At 43.6% G+C, this 26,749-nt stretch overlaps 1 protein-coding gene and 1 long non-coding RNA gene across 2 annotated transcripts in view; both read right to left on the reverse strand.

Moving 5' to 3' along the window:
* LOC126190942 (uncharacterized) overlaps positions 1–9,326 on the reverse strand; it is a 150,876-nt gene extending 141,550 nt beyond the window's left edge. Inside the window, exon 1 of the mRNA XM_049931584.1 lies at positions 9,222–9,326. The gene's annotated coding sequence lies outside the window, so the exon portion shown is untranslated. The remainder of the gene's footprint in view (positions 1–9,221) is intronic.
* Positions 9,327–9,349: 23 nt separating this feature from the next.
* The window catches only part of LOC126190943 (uncharacterized), a 434,286-nt gene continuing 416,886 nt past the window's right edge, over positions 9,350–26,749 (reverse strand). Inside the window, exon 4 of the long non-coding RNA XR_007538300.1 lies at positions 9,350–9,473. This is a non-coding gene — a long non-coding RNA (uncharacterized LOC126190943). The remainder of the gene's footprint in view (positions 9,474–26,749) is intronic.

A 26,749-nucleotide genomic window follows, 5' to 3' on the forward strand; every position in this document is an offset into this window, starting at 1 on the left:
CATAGACACAGCCAACAGAGCATGCACAATGTCGGCACTAGTACAGTGTATATCCACCTTTCGCAGCAATGCAGGCTGCTATTCTCCCATGGAGACGATCGTAGAGATGCTGGATGTAGTCCTGTGGAACGGCTTGCCATGCCATTTCCACCTGGCGCCTCAGTTGGACCAGCGTTCGTGCTGGACGTGCAGACCGCGTGAGACGACGCTTCATCCAGTCCCAAACATGCTCAATGGGGGACAGATCCGGAGATCTTGCTGGCCAGGGTAGTTGACTTACACCTTCTAGAGCACGTTGGGTGGCACGGGATACATGCGGACGTGCATTGTCCTGTTGGAACAGCAAGTTCCCTTGCCGGTCTAGGAATGGTAGAACGATGGGTTCGATGACGGTTTGGATGTACCGTGCACTATTCAGTGTCCCCTCGACGATCACCAGTGGTGTACGGCCAGTGTAGGAGATCGCTCCCCACACCATGATGCCGGGTGTTGGCCTTGTGTGCCTCGGTCGTATGCAGTCCTGATTGTGGCGCTCACCTGCACGGCGCCAAACACGCATACGACCATCATTGGCACCAAGGCAGAAGCGACTCTCATCGCTGAAGACGACACGTCTCCATTCGCCCCTCCATTCACGCCTGTCGCGACACCACTGGAGGCGGGCTGCACGATGTTGGGGCGTGAGCGGAAGACGGCCTAACGGTGTGCGGGACCGTAGCCCAGCTTCATGGAGACGGTTGCGAATGGTCCTCGCCGATACCCCAGGAGCAACAGTGTCCCTAATTTGCTGGGAAGTGGCGGTGCAGTCCCCTACGGCACTGCGTAGGATCCTACGGTCTTGGCGTGCATCCGTGCGTCGCTGCGGTCCGGTCCCAGGTCGACGGGCACGTGCACCTTCCGCCGACCACTGGCGACAACATCGATGTACTGTGGAGACCTCACGCCCCACGTGTTGAGCAATTCGGCGGTACGTCCACCCGGCCTCCCGCATGCCCACTATACGCCCTCGCTCAAAGTCCGTCAACTGCACATACGGTTCACGTCCACGCTGTCGCGGCATGCTACCAGTGTTAAAGACTGCGATGGAGCTCCGTATGCCACTGCAAACTGGCTGACACTGACGGCGGCGGTGCACAAATGCTGCGCAGCTAGCGCCATTCGACGGCCAACACCGCGGTTCCTGGTGTGTCCGCTGTGTCGTGCGTGTGATCATTGCTTGTTCAGCCCTCTCGCAGTGTCCGGAGCAAGTATGGTGGGTCTGACACACCGGTGTCAATGTGTTCTTTTTTCCATTTCCAGGAGTGTATTTCTCCAGATGTTTCTATATTTTTATCCAATCGTTGTATATCTGTGAAATATGGCGAAAATAAATTTCTACGGTGTATTCACGTCTGTTGGTCTAGTTTCAGTTTATGTGAGCGTAACTGTTCAACACTATTTCACCGACAGTCACATCCGTTTTTGATTGACTTCCGACTATTACACCATCTTATTTACGATATGTAGGTCCGAAAATTATCACACTAAATTGTAATGCTTAAGCCGTCCCCTTGCGGGACCGTCCCAGCATTTGCCTGGAGTGATTTAGGGAAATCACGGAAAACCTAAATCAGGATGGCTGGACGCGGGATTGAACCGTCGTCCTCCCGAATGCGAGTCCAGTGTGCTAACCACTGCGCCACCTCGCTCGGTTTTCTCATAGAGTACGTGGTATGAAAATAAGCTGTTTCAGAGCATCATCAAATGGAGCATTTCTATCTTTTAGCTACGATTTGTTGTAATAAAACGACAGGAAACTTCAAATCGACAGGTAAAGGCTTCCTGTAGTTGGTGATTTTAGTGCTATAACTTGTGTGCTAGAAAGTATACCATTTCAGTGCTACGGCACAATGCTGATCCATCAAAAGCGCTTTTTGGTACAGCTTGTCTATTAAATATCAAATAAGGACATTTGTAGATATTCTTTAGGCAGTGTATGCCACACATAGAGGCCCGATGGTTATGTCGAATTTGTAGGGCAGGTAATAGTGTCGTGAGCTTTTGACACATAAAGGGAAAAGTAACAGGTTCACATATACCTCCTTCCACACGTTTTTTAGCTTTTGTTTTCTAAAAATTCTGAGTCTTTCTTATTTATTTAATTGGATTATTATCTCGAGAGGGCTACTCGGAAAGTAAGTTCGGATCGGTAGTGAAATGGAAACCACTATGAAAATCCGATGAAGCTTCGCGTCATCGCGTCACGTCGCTATTTCCAGTCCTGAGTGCACAGTGAGCATGCAAGGAAGCCTAGGAAATACCCTCTCCCGCCAAGTACGAGGGACTGGCGATAGATTTCGCCTGATGTCATGCAGCCCACATAACAGAACTGTCACGCCGTTGCGTCTTCATGACAATTTTCTACCGCACTCTGCAGGGGCAATGAAGATTCTCCTGCAGCGTTTTCGATGGGAAGTGTTTGACCACCCACAATACAACCCGTAACTGGCTGCCCCTAAGTTTCGTCTCCGCTCACATTAACCGCTGCCTATGAAGACACCATTTTGAAAGAGACACGAACTGGACCAGCGTAGAGAACTAGCGAAAAGAACAGGCGACTACCTTCTATGACGAGGGTATTGGAAAGTTGGTGAAATGCTACTACAAATGTCTAAGTGTGAGCGGCGACTGTGTAGAGAAGTACTTGCAAGGTGTAACTAGCGGTTGCAAATAAAACATTTTTGATTTTCACAGTTGTTTCCACTTCGCGACCGATCGGAACTTACTTTCCGAATAGCACTCGTACATAATGAATTTGCTGCAATTCTTGTTGCAAAAGTCAATGACTGAAATGTTTCCCCAGTGGTCAGAAATCTTAACGTGACTGTCAGTCTATGTCTGAAAGTAAACACGACTTAAATGCTGGAAGTTCTCACTGTTATGAAACTTTGTCTAAAATATATATACGAGTACTTATAACTGGGTTAATGAGATGCCTCATGTTTGTATCTCGCCGGTAAATATGTTTTCCAATGATCATGCCCATCTACGAAAAAAATCTCCGCTTCTATTCGAACGAAATTACGAAATGAAAATCGGTCTTCAACTCTATGTCATAAAGTGCGTTATTTCAGAGTGTTGGTAGTCAATGCAACATCGAGAATGTGGATATTGTGGACGCGCGAACTGACATTAGAGTCTGTACGTTAACTACATTGAATTTAAAACCGATATTGGGATGAAAATTCAGTTGAGTTAACGAATAACTTCTACTAGTTTATATCTGAGATGGTTGTACAGTCTTACATAGCGTTCCACTACCAACAATTCGCTATTCAGTCCATTGACGAGCCGAGTATTTTCTTCGCGATTTTCTCTGCTCTTCTTAGAAAATAGCTAGCAGAGTTAACGCAGCTATTTTACGCGCGTCCATTTTCGCAAGGAAACTGCTCGGTTTGCGAACCAGATAAAGCCGGTAATGGCCTCTGGAGAGCACCAAGAGTGCATTATCACGTCAACCACCTTGTCCCAGGGCTAACGAGATACACGGGCCCTACAATGAACTTGTGACGTCACAAAAAATGGTTCAAATGGCTCTGAGCACTATGGGACTTAACTTCTGTGGTCATCAGTCCCCTAGAACTTAGAACTACTTAAACCTAACTAACCTAAGGACATCACACACATCCATGCCCGAGGCAGGATTCGGACCTGCGACCGTAGCGGTCACGCGGTTCCAGACTGAAGCGCCTAGAACCGCACGGCCACGCCGGCCGGCTGTGACGTCACACTAGTCGGCTTATCTACATCTAAATCCATACTCCGCAAGCCAGCTGACGGTGTGTGGCGCAGGGTACTTTGAGTACCTCTATCGGTTCTCCCTTCTATTCCAGTCTCGTATTGTTCGTAGAAAGAAAGATTGTCGGTATGCCTCTGTGTGCGCTCTAATCTCTCTGATTTTATCCTCATGGTCTCTTCGCGAGATATACGTAGGAGGGAGCAATATACTGCTTGACTCTTCGGTGAAGGTTCTCGAAACTTCAACAAAAGCCCGTACCGAGCTACTGAGCGTCTCTCCTGCAGAGTCTTCCACTGGAGTTTATCTATCATCTCCGTAACACTTTCGCGATTACTAAATGATCTGCAACGAAGCGCGCTGCTCTCCGTTGGATCTTCTCTATCTCTTTTATCAACCCTATCTGGTACGGATCCCACACTGCTAAGTAGTATTCATTCAAGCAGTGGGCGAACAAGCGTACTGTAACCTACTTCCTTTGGTTTTGGACTACATTTCCTTAGGATTCTTCCAATGAATCTCAGTCTGGCATCTGCTTTACCGACGATCAACTTTATATGATCATTCCATTTTAAATCACTCCTAATGCGTACTCCCAGATAATTTATGGAATTAACTGCTTCCAGTTGCTGACCTGCTATATTGTAGCTAAATGATAAGGGATCTTTCTTTCTATGTATTCGCAGCATGTTACACTTGTCTACATTGAGATTCAATTGCCATTACCTGCACCATGCGTCAATTCGTTGCAGATCCTCCTGCATTTCAGTACAATTTTCCATTGTTACAACCTCTCGATATACTACATCATCATCAGCAAAAAGCCTCAGTGAACTTCCGATGTCATCCACAAAGTCATTTATGTATATTGTGAATAGCAACGGTCCTACGACACTCACCTGCGGCACACCTGAAATCGCTCTTACTTCGGAAGACTTCTCTCCATTGAGAATGACATGCTGCGTTCTGTTATCTAGGAATTCTTCAATCCAATCACACAATCGGTCTGATAGTCCATATTCTCTTATTTTGTTCATTAAACGACTATGGGGAACTGTATCGAACGCCTTGCGGAAGTCAAGAAACGCGTTATCTACCTGGGAACCCGTGTCTATGGCCCTCTGAGTCTCGTAGACGAATCGTCTTTTTCGAAACCCATGCCTCTACCACACTTCGCGAACGCTCAACCCCGCGCAGGGCCCACGGGAAATCAAGATTTAATTGAAAAAGTGCCCACTAAAATTCTTAATTTTGTTGTGTGCTATAGAGAGCTTGCATACATATAAACACGCAGTCAAGAATTATTAAATTCGTCTGAAATACAGGGTGCGTCAAAAAAAATGTATACACACTTTGAACTGTCATAGACAATGTATTTCCCGTTTTACAAGGTTAAATATCTGTGAGAAAGTAATGTTATGTTTCTTCAACAGGTGGCAGCAGTGACAAGGAAGTAACTGCAACTTGGCGGACGTGCGCTTGAGCTTTGAAGCGCGGAAGCAGATAATTATTACTGGAAGTTTGAGAATGTAGCTGCGATTCGAAGATAGTGAAGAAGTGAGTATGGTACAGAACCATCTTCAAGGTTAACAATTACACGTCTACGAGACAAATCCGAAATTCATGGAACAGTGTGTGATGTGAATAAAAGACGATCAGGGCGACCTCGTACAGCTACAAGTGATGATTCCTCAACTGCGGTCTTGGAACTGTTTCAGCGTTCGCCTCAAAAATCTTCAAGGCAAGCGGCACGTGAGAGTAATGTAAGTGCTAGTAGTGTGCTACGCATTCTGAAGAAAGGCAAGTTTCGTGTGCATGTTCCAAGGCTGGTGCAACAGCTAAGTGACGATGACCCAGATCGAAGGTTAGAATTTTGTGAATGGGTTCAGGAGATGGTGAGACGTGAACCGGGATTTATGGGTAACATAATTTGGTCGGATGAAGCCTAATTCAAACTCAATGGAACTGTCAATAGGCATAATTGCGTGTACTGGGCTGAAGATAATCCTCACATTACAGTTGAAAAGGCTGTGAATTTGCCTGTTGTAAATGTGTGGTGTGGTTTGTCTGCAAGGGGACTCATTGGGCCTTTCCACCTAACAATGCTTGCTGACTCCATATTCCCTGCCATTCGTGCATTATACGGTAATATATATATATATATATATATATATATATATATATATATATATATATATATATATATATATATATATATATTTTGGCCACGACATCTTGGTAGATGATTGTTGCAGTGTCTGTTTGTTTATGGGTTGCATTTTTTCATATGACTTGTCAAGCCAATGGCAGCACGGCATCTCTTGCCGCAATTGTCACAAGTGTATCTGACTGCTGAGTCAGGAGCAGTGGTAGCATTGCGAAGCTTTTTCTGCCTTACTCTGTCTAACAAGCCTTCATCATGCTTCGACATTCCAGATGATATATCATCACACCACTCTAGTCTCATGCTAGCCCGTGCTTCCAATCTGTTTGTGTCGATTCCAAAGCTCTCCATATCTCGTTTACAGGAGTTCTTGGACCTCAATACAGGACGTCCTACAAGTCTTTTGGCTATAGAGATCTCTCCAAGCATCACCTCACGTGGTAATCTGTCAGGATCCATACGGTGGACGTGTCCCAGCCAGCGGAGTCGTCTCTGCTTCAAGATAGCTGAAATACTGTTGCAGTTAGTTTTAGATAGCACTGATTCGTTAAACACTCGGTCCTTCCACGTTACTCCGAGGATGGATCTCAGGCACCGCATGTGGAAAGCATTAAGGCGACGTTCTTGTTTGGCATAAGTAGTCCATGTTTCCGATGCATACAAAAGGATGCTGAGGACGCAAGTTTGATATACAAGAATTTTGGTGGTCAAAGAGAGTTTGTTGTTTTTCCAAACACGTGTAGAGAGTTTGCCAAAAGTTGTCGCAGATCTTCCAATGCGAGCATCAATTTCCTTGTCAACAGACATGTTTGATTCTATAGTAGATCCAAGATAGCAGAAGTTATCTACGACTTGCAGAGTAGTGCAACGTTCGGGCGTGATGGAGTCTTCAACATACACAGATCGCATGTTTGGAGTGAGGATAACCTACATGTCACAGTTACAAGCGCTCATCAAGTGTAGTTCTTCGTTAATGTGTGAGTCGGTGTTGTTGGGGACTGTTTAATTGGGCCATATCTGCTACCTAGGCCATTAAATGGCAGGCACTATTACAATTTTCTCGCCACAGCATTGCCAAATTGCTCGAAGACGTCCCGCTCCCTACAAGACAAAGCATGTGGTTCCAACATAACGGTGTGCCGGCACATTTCAGTCGTCGTGTGCGTCGATTACTGGACCGACGGTTCCCAGAAACGTAAATTGGGAGAGGTGGTCCTGTACCATGGCCTGCTCGATCCCCAAATATGTCCGCTCTGGACTTTTTTGTGTGGGGAGAAATGCGCAACCTTGTTTACGCAACTCCTGTTGCATCAGAAGATGATCTGGTTCGGATAGTAGCAGCAGCAGGAACAATTCAGGATACTCCTGGGGTTTTTGCCCGTGTCAGACAGAACATGATCTGACTGTGTAATCTTTGTTTACGTGTCAATGGAGGCATTTTTGAAAATCTACTGTAATTGAAATTGGGTTGTGTTAATGTGTTGTATCTTGGTCATAAAAAATGGAAAAGTGTTTGTTGGTTTAATTTGCCGCCAGAGAAATCTTCCTCTACCAGTTTAAATGCACCTCATAGGAAAAAAAAATGATATTAGGGAAAAATATTTCTTTTGATAATCAAAATATCCACGGGTGTACTGCCGGTCTACAGTGTCCAACGGGCACAATATTTCGGCGATCATACATGTCACCATCATGAGGTGAACTGACGGACTGAGCTCCTGTGAACGTGCCGGCACGGAGATCCGTACGCTATGGCTGCTCAGAGGGAACTGGGTTCGGTCCCGGCTGATTTAAATACCCTCCGCCCGCGGCGCGCTCCCCCCCCCCCCCCCCCCCCCCGCGCTGTCCGCGCTCCACGCCACGGTCGCGCGGTGGAACAGATTGCGACGGTGTTTGAGATGACGTCGGTGTGATGGCTCTGTCCGCCGTGGTCGTCACAACTATACGTTTGCTCGATTTACTCTTGATTAACCCAATTGCTGGTTCCCAAGCCTTGCTAAGATTATAGCCACAGTCACGGTTTATGAGGTCGTCATTGGTACGAATTCCGATGGCCTCTCTAGCAACGCTGTCCCAGTATCTCGACGTCTGTACCAGAATCCTCGTGCGTTCATACTCCATAGCGTGATTTTCCGACAAACAATGTTGAGCGACCGCCGACTTGCTCGTATACATCAGTCGAGTGTGCTTCTGGTGACCTCGACGGTACGCATCGTCTGACCAACATACGACTTGCCACATTGACACGGAATCTGGTACACGCCGGCCTTTCTCAAACCGAGGTCGTCTTTGGCTCTCCCCACCAGTGCACGAATTTTATTCGGAGGACAAAACACAGTTCCGACCCGGTGTTTCTTCAAAATGCGGGCGATTTTCCCCGAGAGTGCGCCTGTATATGGAATAAACGCAGTGCCTACCTCCTCCCTCGTGATTTCATCCATCTCCACAGGTTGTGCTGTAGTGGTTGGGCGGAGAGCACGTTGAATCTGCCACTCTGAGTACCCATTTTTTCGAAATACAGTTCTGTGATGTTCCAATTCCTGGGGTAGACTCTCTGCGTCAGAAATAGTGCGCGCCCTATGTACTAGAGTCGAGATACTGGGACAGCGTTGTTAGAGAGGCCATCGAAATTCACACCAATGACGACCTCATAAACCGTGACTGTGGCTATAATCTTAGCAAGGCTTGGGAACCAGCGATTGGATTAATCAAGAGTAAATCGAGCAAACTTATAGTTGTGACGACCACGGCGGACAGAGCCATCTCAGACACCGTCGCAATTTGTTCCACCGCGCGACCGTGGCGCGGGGCGTGGACGGCGGGGGCAGCGCGCCGCGGGCGGAGGGTATTTAAAACGGCCACCGCCGCGACCGAACCCAGTTCCCCCCGAGCAGCCATAGCGTACGGATCTCCGTGCCGGCACGTTCACAGGAGCTCAGTCCGTCAGTTCACCTGATGATGGCGACATGTATGATCGCCGAAATATTGTGCCCGTTGGACACTGTAGACCGGCAGAACACCCGTGGATATTTTGATTATCAAATACGCCGGGAGAAAATCAAGAATCACATTTCTTTTGATGTCCCCTACTACCTCCCAGAGTTTGTCGGTTTAAATACTTTTCACCCTGTATACATTTTTTGACGCACCCTGTAGCTACTCGCTCTCTACCGGAGACGGCTGCTGGCAATCGTAAGACCTGCAGTGTCGCGTGGTGTTAGGTGCGCGCCACGGTCTGTCTTTCTCGTGGCTCGAGGATGGCAGACAGGAGCCTCGGCTCACCTTGTCGATGTCCGGCTTCTGGAGGAGCCGCGCGCAGCGGACGCCGGGCACGGGCCAGGGCAGCGGGAAGGCGGCGCTGCGCGTCACCAGCTCGTCCAGCAGCGAGTCCGGCGGCGGCTGCGGCCGCGGGGGCGGCGCCACCCCCGCGCACAGCTGCAGCGCGCTCTCCGCCGCCGACCCCGGCAGCACGTCCGGCACGCTGGGCAGCGCCGACAGGTCCGCCGACGACCCGCTGCGGTACGTCTCGTCCACCTGCCGGCAGCGAACGCACTTAGAGATTCGTCAGAGTTTTAGAAACATGCGCTACTGGCCATTAAAATTGCTACACCACGAAGATGACGTGCTACAGACGCGACATTCAACCGACAGGAAGAAGATGCTGTGATATGCAAATGATTAGCTTTTCAGAGCATTCACACGAGGTTGGCGCCAGTGGCAACACCTACAACGAGCTGACATGAGGAAAGTTTCCTACCGATTACTCGTACTCAAACAGCAGTTGACCGATGTTGCCTGGTGAAACGTTGTTGTGATACCTCGTGTAATGCGTACCATCACGTTTCCGACTTCGATAAACGTCGAATTGTAGCCTATCGCGATTGCGGTTTATCGTATCGCGACATTGCTGCTCGCGTTGGTGGAGATCCAATGACTGAATATGGAATCGTTGGGTTCAGGAGGGTAATACAGAACGCCTTACTGGATCCCAACGGCCTCGTATCACTAGCAGTCGAGATGACAGGCATCTTATCCGCATGGCTGTAACGGATCGTGCAGCCACGTCTCGATCCCTGAGTCAACAGATGGGGACGTTTGCAAGACAACAACAATCTGCAGGAACAGTTCGGTGACGTTTGCAGCAGCATGGACTGTCAGCTCGGAGCCCGTGGCTGCGGTTACCCTTGACGCTGCATCACAGACAGGAGCGCCTGCGGTGGTGTACTCAACGACGAACCTGGGTGCACGAATGGCAAAACGTCATTTTTTCGGATGAATCCAGGTTCTGTTTACAGCATCATGATGGTCGCATCCGTATTTGGCGACATCGCGGTGAACGCACATTGGAAGTGTTTATTCGTCATCGCCATACAGGCGTATCACCCGGCGTGATGGTATGGGGTGCCATTGGTTACACGTCTCGGTAACCTCTTGTTCGTATTGACGGTACTTTGACAGTCGATGCTGCATCTCAGGTGTGTTACGACCCGTGGCTCTACCCTTCATTCGAGCCCTGCGAAACCCTACATTTCAGCAGGATAATGCACGACCGCATGTTGCAGGTCCTGTACGGGCCTTTCTGGATACAGAAAATGTTCGAGTGCTGCCCTGGCCAGCACATTCTCCTCAACGGTGGCCGAGCAATTGACTCGTCACAATACGCCAGTCACTACTCTTGATGAACTGTGGTATCGTGTTGAAGCTGCATGGGCAGCTGTGCCTGTACACGCCATCCAAGCTCTGTTTGACTCAATGCCCAGGCGTATCAAGCCTGTTATTGCGGCCAGAGGTGGTTGCTCTGGGTACTGATTTCTCAGGATCTATGCATCCAAATTGCGAGAAAATGTTATCTCATGTCAGTTCTAGTATAATATATTTGTCCAATGAATACCCGTTTATCATCTGCATTTCTTCTTGCTGTAGCAATTTTAATGGCCAGTAGTGTATTTGAAGAAGTTGAAAAATCAGCTAACCAGTTGGAAATGAAGGTTTATTAGCCCTTGACCTAGGTTTCGATGTTCGTAAAAATATCTTCTTCAGAAGTAATGGCCCTGTTACATCACATGATGGTATAGTAGATTACATGTACCATCATGTGATGTAACAAGTTGGTCCATTACGGAATACAGGGAGTAGCTCACAATTGGTGCACTCCTTACTTTAACAACATACAGTGTTGAAAATGGCTGTGATGTGGAGTCTGAGTGGGGCACGGTAAAATGTGGGGTGCCCCAGGGATCACTGTTGGGGCCACTCCTGTTCCTTAATTGTATAAATGATATGCCGACTAGTATTACTGGTGCTTCTAAAATATTTCTGTTTGCTGATGACACTAGTTTGGCAGTAAACTTGTGTGCAACATTGGCTCTGTTTCAAATAGTGCAGTTCATGGCTTGTAGAAATTAAACTAATACTAAATCGCAGTAAGACTCAGCTTTTACAGTTCCTGACACACAATTCAACAAAATCCGACGTTTTAATTTCACAGAATGGGCATTGATTAGTGAAACTGAACAGTTCAAATTTCTAGGTGTTCAGATAGATAGTAAACTTACGTAGACAGCCCATGTTCAGGGCCGGCCGCAGTGGCCGAACGGTTCTAGTCTGGTTCAAATGGCTCTGAGCATTATACGACTGAATTTCTGAGGTCATCAGTCGCCTAGAACTTAGAACTAATTAAACCTAACTAACCTAAGGACATCACACACATCCAAGCCCGAGGCAGGATTCGAACCTGCGACCGTAGCAGTTCCGCGGTTCCGGACTGTAGCGCCTAGAACCGCACGGCCACTCCGGCCAGCTTCTAGTCTGGAACCGCGCGACCGCTACAGTCGCAGCTTCGAATCCTGCCTCGGACATGGATGTGTGTGATGTCCTTAGGTTAGTGAGGTTTAAGTAGTTCTAAGTTCTAGGGGACTGATGACCTCAGATGTTAAGTCCCATAGTGCTCAGAGCCATTTGAACCCACGTTCAGGATGTTGTTCAGAGACTTAATGCTGCCATTTTTACTATTCGAACGGTATCTGAAGTAAGTGATCGTTCGACACGAAAATTAGTCTACTTTGCTCACTTTCATTCGCTTACGTCGTATGGTATCATATTTTGGGGTAACTCTTCCCATTCTAAAAGGATATTTTTGCTTCAGAAACGGGCGGTTCGAGCAATAAGTGGTGTAAGTTCATGAACCTCTTGTCGACCCCTGTTCACTAGTCTGGGTATTTTCACATTGGCCTCTCAATATATATATATTTCTTACTGTCGTTTCTTGTTAACAATTTCAGCTTATTCCCAAGAATAAGTAGCTTTCACTCAGTTAATACTCGGCAGAAATCCAACCTGCATTTGGATCGGACTTCCTTAACTCTTATGCAGAAAGGTGTGTGTCCATTTACAATAAGCTACCAGAAGAATTCAAAAATCTTAGCAGTAAACCACGCGCTTTCAAAGCAGATGTTACATTGTTGATAGCGTTCACTTAAATTTATGGCCTGCCTTTTTTGCGTTCATAAACATTTTGTTTTTATCTGTTATTACTTTTATGTTAATTACATGACCTTGAAGATTTGCTCGTCAATTTGGTCCTACGGAACTTAACGTGTAAATAAATAAATAAATAAATAAACAAGGCCACTACTTCTCAAGAAAATATTTTTACAAATATCGAAACCTAGGTCAAAGGCAAATAAACCTTTATTTGCAACTGGTTGGCTGATTTTTCAACCTCTTCAGAATTACGCATTTGCTGTTTCGCAGCTATGTTTAAGATTTAAAAACATATTTTGCATTAATAGGAAAATATCGATGTTTTCAATAGACGTTCCCAATTGCAAATCATCGATGTTATTTTGAACAATGTTTCATTTCGACGTCTGTTTTTTTCTGTTTTTAACCATGCCCTCCTTTCTCAGCTGCCATTCAAAGTAAAAGTTTGCTTGACTCCGAGTTGCCTTTATACATTGGGGCCTTGATTCCCGCACATTTCCGCGCTGGAAACGACAATCTGCAGTGCGTTGAGCAACAGGAAGACGTTCTTGACAATCTTGGTGATACTGCTGATATCTTCCTGACGGTTTAACCCTTCTCTAAGGACATCGTGGCCTGGCAACCAGAATGTGATCTCACCCCTTTGGAGTGCAGTGAGATCGCAATTTTTGCTCTGCTGTACAAACTGGAACCATGGTACCGTTCGAAACCATTCGACGAAATTTAAACGTGATCCAAAGCAGCAAAGAGTCATTAACTTTTTCAGTGCTCCTGTTCCACGTCCTCTTGTAACCACAAGGTGCAGGCGTCGGTCATCGACATATGCGTTATTAAAACGGCAAAGGGTTCTTCTAAGACCCCGGTTCGGCAAAACCCTCGTTGGTACCAGCCCACGTTTATTTAGAATTTTAAAAATACGCCTTGACTGAGGAAACCTACGAAGTAGGCCTAGGCACCTACAGGTAGGCAACCATTTCACTCACGACCGACGCCAGGACTATTTCGTAGATTTTCTCTGTAAGGCATATTTTTAAAATTCCCAATAAAAGTGGACGGAGGTCGTTGTGGGTATTACTGAGAGGCCTTAGAGGAACCTTCAGCCGTTGTATTCCCGCATGTGTCAATGTTGCAGCCCTCTGTGATGAGGCCACAGGAGGGTGTGAAACAGGAGCACTGAGAAAGCAAAAGGACCCTAGGCTGCTGTAGACCAAGTTCAAATTTCGTCGAATGGTTTTGAACAGTTCCTAGTGGTTCCACCATGTGCACCAGAGAAAAAACTGCGGTCGCACAGCACTTCAGAGGGTTGAGATCACGTTCAAGGGTGTTGCTAGGCCACGATGTCCTTAGCGAAGGGTTAAAGCGTCAGGGAGATGTCAGCTGTATCAAAGATTGTCAAGAACGTGTTCCTGTTCCACATCTCACTGCAAACTGTCGTTTTCGATTGCGAAATGTAAGGGAATCATTGTCCCAAGGAAAGAAATGGTTTCATTGACACACTTTATATTACCCACTGAGGCCTTTTCGTAACGTTTCTGAGCGGTAGCGTGACTAAAATGTTTTCCTCGCCCACGCATAGGAAAACTGCGTTGTTTGAAAGCTGGGTATAGCGGTTTTGACCTCTTTTTTTTTTCTCTCGCATGTATCGAAACGTTGTTTCAAGCGTCATCGAACCCTAGGGTGACGTCGCAGGCCGCCACCCTTTCGCAGAATTAGAGGGCAAAGTTGTAGGCATCTTTCGGACAAATTTCAAACTTATTCGTCGCAGTGGGAGACAATTACGAGAGTTTGAAAAAGTTGTCCTGTAATTCTTTTGCGCCGTGTATTATGTTATACCCAACTGGTGGTTCCTTAAAAAAGCTTTCTGTAATAAATTATATCGTGAGAGGAATTTTGAATTTATTTACTTCACTAGATAATAAATAATCATCAAAGCATCTCAGTAACAGCAACAATATCCTTACAAAACAACTGTATTTGCAGTCACAGTCACAAAAACTTTTAACAGTTGTGACCAATGTGAACAGTTAGGACATCTTTAGATAGCCTGCCCACGATTATATCGGTAATTAAGAACTGTGTCAGTTACCTTGCGCCTCTTGCTACTCATAATCCGTCTGAGGACGCCGTCTTCTGAAAGTTTTCGCAGGTTTAAAATGCAACTAGTGGTTAACTTCCGTAGGGGTGATGTCTGTCGTGGTTTTATATATCGTACTCACGGCAGTTGCCGTTTTTGCTTCATAAATATTTCAAAATATAGTAGCGGTGACCTTTCCTTGCTAGGGAAGGCTATCAGAAAATGACATAATAGTCAAAAGCGGTCACAGCTGGTAAAAGTTTTTCTGCGACTGTAACTGCAAATGAAGCTGCTATGTAATAACTGATAATCTGCTTACACTACCATATGGCTGTTATAAACAATAGATTTATTCCGCCAATCCAGTGATAAAAGAATTTTTATGTCGCTTCCCTGACGCTTGTTTGGAGTTTTTTCTAAAACTGCAGAACCTTACTCAGAGAACAAATTTTTTAAGAGAACTGCGTCGCACAGTTTTATGAAACTGATGTAGGGGAACTCACCTACTATATGTGTAAGTCTGAAGAAAATCTGAGTGGGCAAGAGAAGACCATAAGTGGCCCGATGGGCCGGCCGAGCGGTTCTAGGCGCTACAGTCTGGAACCGCGCGACCGCTACGGTTAAAGTAGTTCTAAGTTCTAGGGGGCTGATGACCTCAGAAGTAAAGTCCAATAGTGCTCAAAGCCATTTGAACAATTTTTTGCCCCGATAGAATTAATTGTGAAGAATTTTAGAACACAAAAAATCCTACTTTACATAGGTTCTAACATTTAATCCATCTGTTGTATCCTATTTACGTGCGATTACAGATTTTTTTCTGTGATATAATGTAGTTCTTTGAAGGGCCATCGATAGTTGGTGAACTGAGAAACAGTAGGATTCGTAACAATATAAATGAAGGAATCACACTTGAATTTTTATACTGGACATGAGCTTTCCATGAGCAGCTGACCTTACTTGTCCTCCACTGTCTGATTAATAATAGACTGTTTCAGGATTCTGTCGCAATTGTAACTGCTTAAGTATGTTAATGAGGTGAAATTGTGTGAAGCCCACTGAGGTTTTGGGAAAAGAATGCCATTTTAAGTTGACAACAAGAGAAAGAACGAAAGATGTACAAGGCAGGCGAAAATGAATCGCTCCCTCTGTTGCAGTTTCGGCATAATACTGTACCCACTGTGTTTTAAAAATAAACGGTTGACTTGTCGACTTATTCGTCTTATTGACATAACCTGTTAATACGATCGTTTGCGGACTAGCTAGCCGTAGCCTCTAAGGTTCTGTGATACAGACGTTTGTGTGAAGAACTACATCTCCCCTATCGCTCTCCGCAAGAGCCCCCGCCGTTACAGTTGTTCCGTTGCCTTCCATGCCATCTACGCAGCTAGGGGCCACATAGAGGTCTTGTGTGCACTCTACACAAGCCACACTGGGTCGTATGACTAAAGAAGAGAACATTCCCCGGATGAGATCATCAGAGCAAAAGAACATTCTCTGAGAATGTTCTCAGTTTCGTGTCAATAAAAGATTCGAAGCATATTCTCTGACCAGGGGGTACATGTTTTACTAAAGCCTGGTGTTTGTTAAGGTAAGACGGCGGTGACAGGATGATTGAGTATGGTATTACTACAATTTTCTGAAACGAAATGGCGTTGTACGCTTTACGAGGTGGTCGTCTAAACAAGTCCTACAATGAAGCAAATATCCGCTTATTAGTTGAGTTTAAGACATGCATTGTAGAACTGTGTTATGAGAAGAACATCAAATTACTTAAAAACGTTTCAAGGAGACTGTAGTTTTCGTAATAACACTCAACTGAATAAAGGCACTTGTAATCAAAGACAAATAACAGGTTCCACTTATAGGAGCACATCCATAATCAGCATACTGTTCGAAGAAAAGCCGAGGTTGATCAAACCTGGTTATAAATACATATTAGATTTATTAGACCCCTTAAAATATACATAACTAATAACATTTAGAAAATTATGAATGACAGTGCTGGTAAACTTCTACGTTATTTCATACAAAGACCGCTGAGTAAAACTGAACGTACTCAGTCCTCTCTTTACTTATTCTGATCATCACTAAACTGACACACAATTTTTTTCGTGAAACACAATCTGACTTTCAATAATCCCTACGAAAGAATGGCCCTGACTATCAATAACCTATACCTTTCATTAATCACTTTCCTCACAAAAATCTTCGTTACTCAACTACTGCAATACAGCGAGTGCCAATACTGCCAGCTAAATAAAAGATTCTAACTACTGAAAGCATTAACTACTGATAGACATAGTTAGCAAATGAAAAATTTTGATAGAGAACAAGCAATGTATTTACCTTAATAATACAAAATTGTTAAGGCTTTCGTGGCCACTTGTTGACAAACTGCCTATTAGCTTCTGTCTCGGGTTCTTCGGCCGACGTTCATCTAATGATTTTTCTGACGTTTCGCCAGCACGGGTGGCTGGCATTGTCAAAGCTTCACCCTCCACTGCCAGTTCACCACCGGCAATGGAGGGTGAAGCTTTGACAATGCCAGCCACTCGTGCTGGCGAAACGTCAGAAAAATCATTTAGATGAACGTCGGCCGAAGAACCCGAGACAGAAGCCAATAGGCAGTTTACCTTAATAATGTTCAAAAGTCATCATATATATATCTATCAATTCATGACATCCATCTTTACAAATTTCCTTTTTCTGGCGGTCACACATCCAGATCGTCCGCTTATAGTAACCTCTCAAAACTCTGGCCTCTCTCTCTCTCCATATGCACCACTGCTGGCGGCTCACCTCCAACTGCGCAACGCTACGCGCTGTTCACATCCAACTGCCCAACACTACAATAGCGAATATTCCAACAATGAGTCCAATCATCCACAGACTGCACACAGCACAGTCAGTGATTTTCATACAGAGCACTAAGTGGCGTTACCAACATAAAAATCTAAACAGCCTACTTGCACATTGCCGGTATTTCAGATCAGACGAACTGTAATGTAATTATTTAGGCTTACATACAGTACAAAAGCTGAAATACGTAAGATGTTTCTAGTTACACTTGCATTTAGATCTGTCTCTTTCCTTGTATCTTCTGTCTGCTGTACGGAAAATTACAACCAAACACGACGCATGTATTAACCATTACAAGACTCTAAAGATAACCTAGTTACATCGATTTATCCTCATTTCTTACGATTGTTTTATCCGTAAATAGACAGCCCTTTACTCGTCCTTTGTGGTCGCCGCCAAACTGAGATTTTAAAGTGCTGGCTGCAGTGACGCCAGTGCTACTGTATACGTTACTGCCATTCACGGAGGTTAGAATAAGGGCAGATGCCCTTACGCCACAGAAGTGAAGCCACCGCCGCCGTATTGGTCTGTCCATAACATTCTGTGTCGAGTGAGTGTTCATGCTGCATTGCACTGATACTTTATACTGTATCAAAACACATAATTAGAAATGACTGCCTATTAGACTTATCAAAGCTAACAGGGCAACTATCATACACTTTTTAACCGAGAACCTCATTTCCTGGGCTCAGTAAGATGGTGTCTCTGGCTTCAGTCGATGGCTGTGCTCGGCATAGGTAGTGCCATCTCCCTTTGTTCTAACCTCCTTGTCGCCAGTCTAGTATAGTATGTTTGTGCTCCCTTCCTTCTTGACTAACTTATCAGCAAGGTAGCTAAAATATAACTTCTTTGGCTCTCAGTTTGTTTACGTTTGTGTGCTGAAGAGCATGTGAGCGTTCGTCAACATGTGCTTGTTGTATTATTTGTTTTCTAAAATGGAAGATTCAGAATTTGCTTTTGTAAATATTTTAAAAGACTATCCAGGGATAATAAATAAATCGCAAACTCCGACAGCTAGAAGCTGGTAGTTTCCAAGAAACTCAGTTTCGTTACATGGCAAAGTTCGATAAAGAAATTAATGATGTGCAAATACTAAAAAGATTGCATAATATGAAGTCACGCATAAAGTCGAAGACTGATCTTAAAAACACGAGGAACAAAATATCCTATTAAAGAAATGAGACGGGATGTTTCTGAAGTTTTGGATGGGGATAACTGCAACAATGCGACACACAGAATTCCTGGTAAGTCCCCTTCTCTCTGTTTTTTTTTTTTAATAAAATGCTTAATACTTTGAAACTACAAATTATTAAACTTTTTTGTTTTTTCTGCAAAAATGAAACGATTTTGGTAAAATCCGCCTAATATTAGACGACTTTTCCGTAGAACTAGTACAGTGGAGCACGCATAAAACTGGAGAAACCCCTACCAAATTTCTTCATAAACTTGCTTGCATTATATACTCATATGTCCTCACTTCAAAAATTTGAGTGGTGACACTACGCTAGTACTCCTGTTTTTTATTTATTTTAGAAGCTTGTGTAATAGGGGCATCTACTTCTACCTGTCTCCTTTCCCAGACGCTAGTGCGGAGTACGTCGAACAGAATGATTATGACCCAGCATATGTTCTCCATCACCCCCAAATTTCAATCGAGGATGCTCCAGATATAGTGGCCCCAGAAATCACAGTAGCTACTCCGTCATGATCGCCGTTTTGGGTCCTCCACAGCACAGAGGAGAAGACGATTAACCATGGAACCAGGGCGACAATAAATTTGTCAAATTCTGAACTACAGCGACTGGTATTGGCGTTCTTATTAGATGTTTTAAGAGAAAACAGAGAAAATTGATGAGAGAAGAAAATAAGAAACAATGATTGCGTTTTGTAATGTCAACATTCAAATGTTGATGAACGAAGTGATATTGTGTAAACCAGAGATCTATTGACGCCGGTTATTTAATATTGGCTCCTGTCAGACTGCACACGAGTTTTGAATCCTATCGATTTACGTTGATCAAGGGGCCTGCAAACGAATAACGCAACAACGAAGATGGTTGCGTAAATAAATGCTGTATGTGTGTTAATTTGCATTTCATACTGAACAGCCGAAGTTCCTGTAAGCATCTACTACAAGGACGGTCATACAAAGACAACATGGGTAGTTAGTTTTCTTTTCTGAGACGGAGTTGTAGACAACGCTCACGGTGCATTGAGAATTGATTCATCATTCTATAAAAATGGTTGTTAGCATTACCAATTGTCTCATTGTCTTATTAGTTCGTAGTTGAAATAAAGCAGCTACAAAAGCTAAACATCGTTAACCTTTCGTCATTTGAAAACAAAAATGTTCAAAGAAAATTCTTTTTCATTCGAAATTTAGTTAGGCGCTAACGTTGATGATGGGGAGGAATGACGGGCCAGCTACGTAATATCTTATTTCTCTCGTCGTCAATTTTCTTAGAAGGATTGGTAACCATTACGCTAGTAGTAGTGATCAAGCCACCTATTATTGATGTGCGAATGAAGCTTCTAACTAAACTATCATTTAAATGTTAAACTACTGAAATAAGTATTCAGAGTAGTAAAATTATAAATGAAGTTCGTCTCTTTTAGTAAATTGATATTGAATTAATAACAAAACAGGAGTGAATGCTGGACGCAAACTTACGCTAGCGAGAACCAAACAAAACACGAATCAGATGTGCTATCGGTGGTTTGTGTCTCCTCATTCTTAAGTACTACACTAGCGTCCCGAACACGAACACTGTAGCATCAGTTTATCACACTCAAAATAGCCAAAATTCAGAAGCATCAGTAAAGCACGCCTCCAGTTTGGGAAGGTTAGCCCGTTGACAGTGCATCTCACTTCATTTCTAGAGGTGCGATATCATTCTAAGGTTTTCGTCCATACATTAGTTGCACTATGCACTTTACGCCAAAAAAAAAAATCTAGTCACATCTGCGACATAACTATGTATTTTCGTTGTCACACAGACACAATGCAACGACGGTACAAAGAACTTCGGCTGCTCCCGTGGATGGGATCTCTGCATCCAGCTGGAAGACATTTAGTTGATCACTGCAGACTAGCCAACAGACCATTATTTTTCACGTGTATTACGTAACAAGGATTTTCAGCATTGGTAACAGATAGTTCACTTGGGGCAGTTTTTAGGCAACGTTTTTCACTCACACGCTAAGTAGTCCATTTCACATTATCTCCGTGATTTTAATTTGTGCGCCGTTTCTTGGGTTAGTTATTTAACCGTATATCGTACTGTCGTTTATTGGGCACACGTAAAATAAAGACGACACCATGCTACGGCAGTTGACACCAGAGTTACACAGACCTTTCCAAGAGTATGTGGCATAATTTTCAACTTGATACTTCTACCACTTTCTGAGAAAAAAATACGGACGAACACAGTCCGCTAACAAATGACAAAAACTTTTTTGTGTGATGTAATTACAAATTAAATATTTTAGAGTTTTCTCCTGTGGTGGTACTGTGAAACCTTGCTTCTTGACAAATTTCTTAATTCTATGTCAACGTGAAGTACCCTGTAGTGTTACTTATAAATGGTCTTGATTGCAAAATATTTATTCAAATGACCGGTTGCGATTCCTCTAGAACCATCTTCAGATCTGCATATATCGGTTACAGGAGTAAACCGTCCACACTCAGCAACCTTCACATGCTGCGTCACATGTTCTGAGTGTGGACGGGTTACTCCTGTAACCGATATATGCAGATCTGAAGATGGTTCTAGAGGAACCGAAACCGGTCATTTGAATAAATATTTTGCAATCAAGACGGGTTATAAGTACACTGCATTAAAAAGTGATTGCGGTATCCCTGCAGACATTATGTCTGTTTTTGCAAAGTACCCTGTAGGTTTTGATGAGTGAGTTTGCAGGTGTCAAAATATGTGATATAAATAGCCGTATGTTTTGATTGCATTAACTTAGAAGATTCACTTTTTTTTACATCGTCAAGGGAATGTAGACCTTAATACATGACATAAATTTTAACTTGATGCGCTTACCCGTTCTTGACAAAAAGGGTTCTGAATAGTCGGACAGAAAGATAGATCCTTTATCATTTAGCTACAAAATAGCAGGTCAGCAACTGGAAGCAGTTAATACCATAAATTATCTGGGAGTACGCATTAGGAGTGATTTAAAATGGAATGATCATATAATGTTGATCGTCGGTAAAGCAGATGCCAGACTGAGATTCATTGGAAGAATCCTAAGGAAATGCAATCCGAAAACAAAGGAAGTAGGTTACAGTACGCTTGTTCGCCCACTGCTTGAATACTGCTCACCAGTGTGGGATCCGTACCAGATAGGGTTGATAGAAGATATAGAGGAGATCCAACGGAGAGCAGCGCGCTTCGTTACAGGATCATTTAGTAATCGCGAAAGCGTTAGGGAGATGATAGATAAACTCCAGTGGAAGACTCTGCAGGAGAGACGCTCAGTAGCTCGGTACGGGCTTTTGTTGAAGTTTCGAGAACATACCTTCACCGAAGAGTCAAGCAGTATATTGCTCCCTCCTACGTATATCTCGCGAAGAGACCATGAGGATAAAATCAGAGAGATTAGAGCCCACACAGAGGCATACCGACAATCTTTCTTTCCACGAACAATACGAGACTGGAATAGAAGGGAGAACCGATAGAGGTACTCAAGGTACCCTCCGCCACACACCGTCAGGTGGCTTGCGGAGTATGGATGTAGATGTAGATGTAGAAAGACAGACAGACGGACAACAGAGCGATTGTAATCGTATGAGTGTTCCGTTTTTTCCCGATTGAGGTACAGAACCCCATAAAAAGTATTTCAGTATTTAGCAAACGCCATAGCTGACTTCCGCCAACACAGGAGAAAAAACATTATAAATATTATGAGTAATCATAACTCGACATAGGGTGAGATCGGTTTTCGCGAAGCAACACTTATCCTATATACTTATACTACAAGAAGAGTTGAAAAAAGGCACACCCACAAATACAACACCTGTAGATTCAGAGAACGTTCTTGACAATGCTGACTCGAATACACTGTTTAAAGTTTTGATGGTAGTGAGGATAGAATATAGTGAGTAGAATCTTGTCTACAACATGTATAGAGGCACACTGCAGTTATAAGGGTGAGGGACAACATGACATGACAATAGGTGGCGGAGGAAACAGTAGTTGACAAATGAGACTAGCTTCTAAAATACCCATACTGCTGTCGAATTTGTACAGTGAGCATGTACGAAAGGAAACTATGGTGAAATTTGGAAATAGGATTAATATTGGGGAAGAAGAAACAAAAACTTCAAAGTTTGCCAAATACATTGCAGTTCTATCAGACACCTGATATAATTAAATTTTCATTGAGACATTTGAGTCTCATTTTTATCTACGATAATGATAGAAGCTGAAGAAATGAATTGAAATTTGCGCCATAATGAGACTTCAACATGGGCCTCCTTGCTTTCTAGGCAGGCGTGCTAGCCACTACACCACCACAGCATTCTAACCAGCACACCTGCATGTACCACCCTAATCCAATGCCCTGCCTAACACAAACTTGCATTCTCGTCTTCAACTTATTTTCCCCTTCTTAGATCGTGACTATTGCCCAGGTTCTCTGGTGTTGGACTAGCACCCCATTAAAAAAAATGGCTCTGAGCACTATGGGACTCAACATCTTAGGTCATAAGTCCCCTAGAACTTAGAACTACTTAAACCTAACTAACCTAAGGACATCACACACACCCAAGCCCGAGGCAGGATTCGAACCTGCGACCGTAGCAGTCCCGCGGTTCCGGACTGCCAGAACCGCTAGACCACCGCGGCCGGCAACACCCCATTACATACAACGCTGGGGTGCTACTGCAATACCAGAGAGCCTCAGCGATAGTGGCTATCTAAGCAGGGGAAAATAAGCTGAAGACGAGAACTGAAGTTTGTGTTAGGGAGGGCATTGGGCGAGGGTAGTCTGTGGAGCCGTGTTAGTTATAATGCTACAGTGCTGCAATGGCTAGCACACCTGTCGAGTAAGCAAGGGGTCCTTGGTTCAAGTCCCATCTAAGGCACAAATTTTATTTCATTTCTTCAGATGCTATCATTATATATCAGAGACAGAGTAAAATGAGGGTGATGAAATGCAGTCAAAATTAAATCAGGCTATGTTAAGGGAATTAGATGAGGAAATGAGACATTAAAAGTAATTGACAAACTTTGCTATTAGGACAGCAAAGTAAATGATGATGGCAGATGTAAAGAGACTAAAAAATGTAGAGTGGCTATTGGAAGACAAAGTTTCCTGAAAAAAATTATGTTTCCATCTAATATAAGTTAAGTAATGCAAGCAAATGTGATGTGATGTGTGTGTGTGTGTGTGTGTAGATATTGGTGTAAACTGTGCCCAATGCTGGTTAAAACGTATCACATGTCAGCTTTCCTATGAGGTATCTAGTGGACAGAAAGGTAAGTTGTGCTAATCCCTGCCACCCTAGATCTAGTGAAGCAGGGCGTCCTCACGAAGCTGATCATTGCCATGTTATTCGCACTGTTTGTGCACTGGATCACTCCCCTACTACTTTTTCTGTGACCAAACACATCAGCTTGTGGCTGAGTTAACTCGTTACTAATATTTGCAAAGATAAAACTTTTAGCTATTAAATGGGATAGGTTAAGATGATAAAAATGTAATTTATTAAGGCTAGTCCAACATAAATTATCATTAAAAACACAAAAGAGGTTGGATTAATTTTAAAACTGAATAAAAAGGAATAAAGGACAAAAAGAATAACATTTGGGTCTCCACCAGCGAGATATCACTGAAAAATGCCATCATTTCTAAGCAGGCGGTTGACGTAACATAAAATTCCGCTTGAATTTGCAAAAGTGGACAATTATAATTGTATGAAACAACATAAAGAAAAAAACAGCTTAAAAACGTAAAGAAAGCAGGGAGAATGTCAGACATAAGACCGAAATAAAGTAGAATCGACAGTGCGAAAGAAGAAAACACGATTAATAGATCTCGAGTTGCATTTAGATTATGCAACACATTAGTGCCGACCTGAATAACTATACAGTGAGAAAAGAACGTGTGAATGATCCCCCTGCCTCTCGCACATTTCATATGACCTGAAAATGTGAAATTTATCTACGTGACCTAGTCAAACTATCAGAACATTCCCCAATATTGCTAGCACTGCGCCGCAATATTAAAAAAATCTCATGTAACGACCGTGTCAACACGGCTGATGTGCATGATGTCTCCACTGCTCATCAGCGAAGTTCAGCCAAGTTGCAGAACTCTGAACACAGCACAAGTACGCCTCTGGCTCCAGATCAAACGTGGAATAACAGCGTAATTACTAAACTAAATCTAGTCCTCTACAGTTTACCTTAACTTCCCTCCTAAACTTGGTTCAGATGGTCTCTCCCTGCAGCTATGGCCAAGTGCAGGGTTTGGCGCTGAACACCCCTCCAGTGATAGTATTGTAATAATAACTTTTGCTAGCACGAAGTTTGTAAAAGCTGGGCTAAATCCACAGGCTAGCACAGATGGGAAGATCCCTGAAACTCTGTTCCCACGTGCTTCGAAATATCCCGAGTAAAGGATACATAGAAGATCTGAGCTGTGGTTCCCAATAATGTTTTGAAAGATATCGCATCAAAACAGTTCCTGCCTAATGTGACATCCAGCCGTAGAGCTGTGTTAGAGACTGCGCAAGATATAGTGGGTGATGTGCAGTCGTCCAAAGCGCTGGGCAAGTTCATTCGTTTGCTTGGAAGGGGAGGTCGACGCTGTTTGCCACTTTCGGCTGTTCAGCGACGCTCTGTGATGACAGAACTAAGGCACACACCCTACAGTCCTGGAACGATTTTACAGAAACTATTTGGCAAAAGTTTCATTTTTGCGTTACTTGTAGCTTTATATGTCAATTTCATGATAATGTGCCAATAATTTCGTTAATAGTTATAGTTATTGTGATATCTGCTTTTATGTAAGATATGGTGTGAAATTCGAAAAAGTTGGCAATGAAAAATAGGACAGATATGATTTTGCGTTTGGAGCATATTACATAGTATGTTGCTATGTATGAAACTCAGCTAACATATCGAGTTTTTCTTTATGCTTGGGTGGATGTCTCCATCTCTCACCAATCTCAAGAAAATTGATCTGTTGTAGCAGACATTTGCTATCGCACGCACCAGCGATAAAAACCACAGTGAAATATCCGTGACATTTCTCATATGTCATAAACTTTTTAGATATTTAAATGAGGTTTTGACAAATGATAGCTCGATTATGTAAAACTTCGTTATCGACCATGTTATTCCGTTACCTACAAATTATTTAGATGAAAAAATGTAATTCTTAAGGGCCATCGATAGCTGATGAGATGAGAAATGGCATGGGTTTTGGACAAACAAGTGAAGACACTACACGTTTATTTTTGTACCAAGGGTGTGCTTTAGTGTAAGCTATTAACCTTATTTTTCCTCAGTTCCCCACTTAATAAACATGATACAACACTGTTTCAGAGTTGTCTTGCAAGTGCAACAGCATAACATGTTAGTGAGCAAAGGAAGCAAGTTTTAACACAGTAACAAGAGAAATGTAAGTTTTAGTCAAAATTCGCCACTCATGACACTTCACTGAACGCTACAAATGGTTAACAAGCTAATTGGAAATACATTGTGACTTTTGTTGCGTTTTCAGCATAATTCTTTTTAGATACTAATCAAAGCAGAGGAGACAGACTTTTTTGAATGGTAACAATGTAGTTATGGATGACTAGGGGCTCCACTTGATATTTACAAAAAAATGTCAGACTTGGGTTTAGAACAGCACTTTCCCTCCAGCACTCAGCATTTCCCCTACAGCGCCTGCTCGCAACCCCCCCCCCCCCTTCCCCCGCCTCATTATCCTCTCCATGCGTGCCCTGCCGATTGCGCACTTACCGGCCACGTTATTCTGCAAAGACTCTACTCACGGGCAGTACTGTATGCTGGTAGTCTCCACGTCAACTGATCTTTGTGAGTGGATTAGCGTTGAGCATCACAAAGGGTAGCTTCCATCGTCGGCCTGGCAGTGGGCACTCAACAACTTTCAAGATGCTTGTGTGCAGAACCTCATTACCTATTTCTCTCCCCAAGGCAGAGTTAAGGTGTAAATAATATGATGGTAATGACTGTAGTAAGTTTGACTGTATAATGAGAAAGAAAAGTAAGGCGTTGTTATCTTCACTACTGGCCATTAAAATTGCTACACCAAGAAGAAATGCAGATGATAAACGGGTATTCATTGGACAAATATATTATACTAGAACTGACATGTGATTACATTTTCACGCAATTTGGGTGCATAGATCCTG

This window comes from Schistocerca cancellata, chromosome 6, assembly GCF_023864275.1.
Source record: "Schistocerca cancellata isolate TAMUIC-IGC-003103 chromosome 6, iqSchCanc2.1, whole genome shotgun sequence".
In the NCBI taxonomy this organism is placed as follows: Eukaryota; Metazoa; Arthropoda; class Insecta; order Orthoptera; family Acrididae; genus Schistocerca; species Schistocerca cancellata.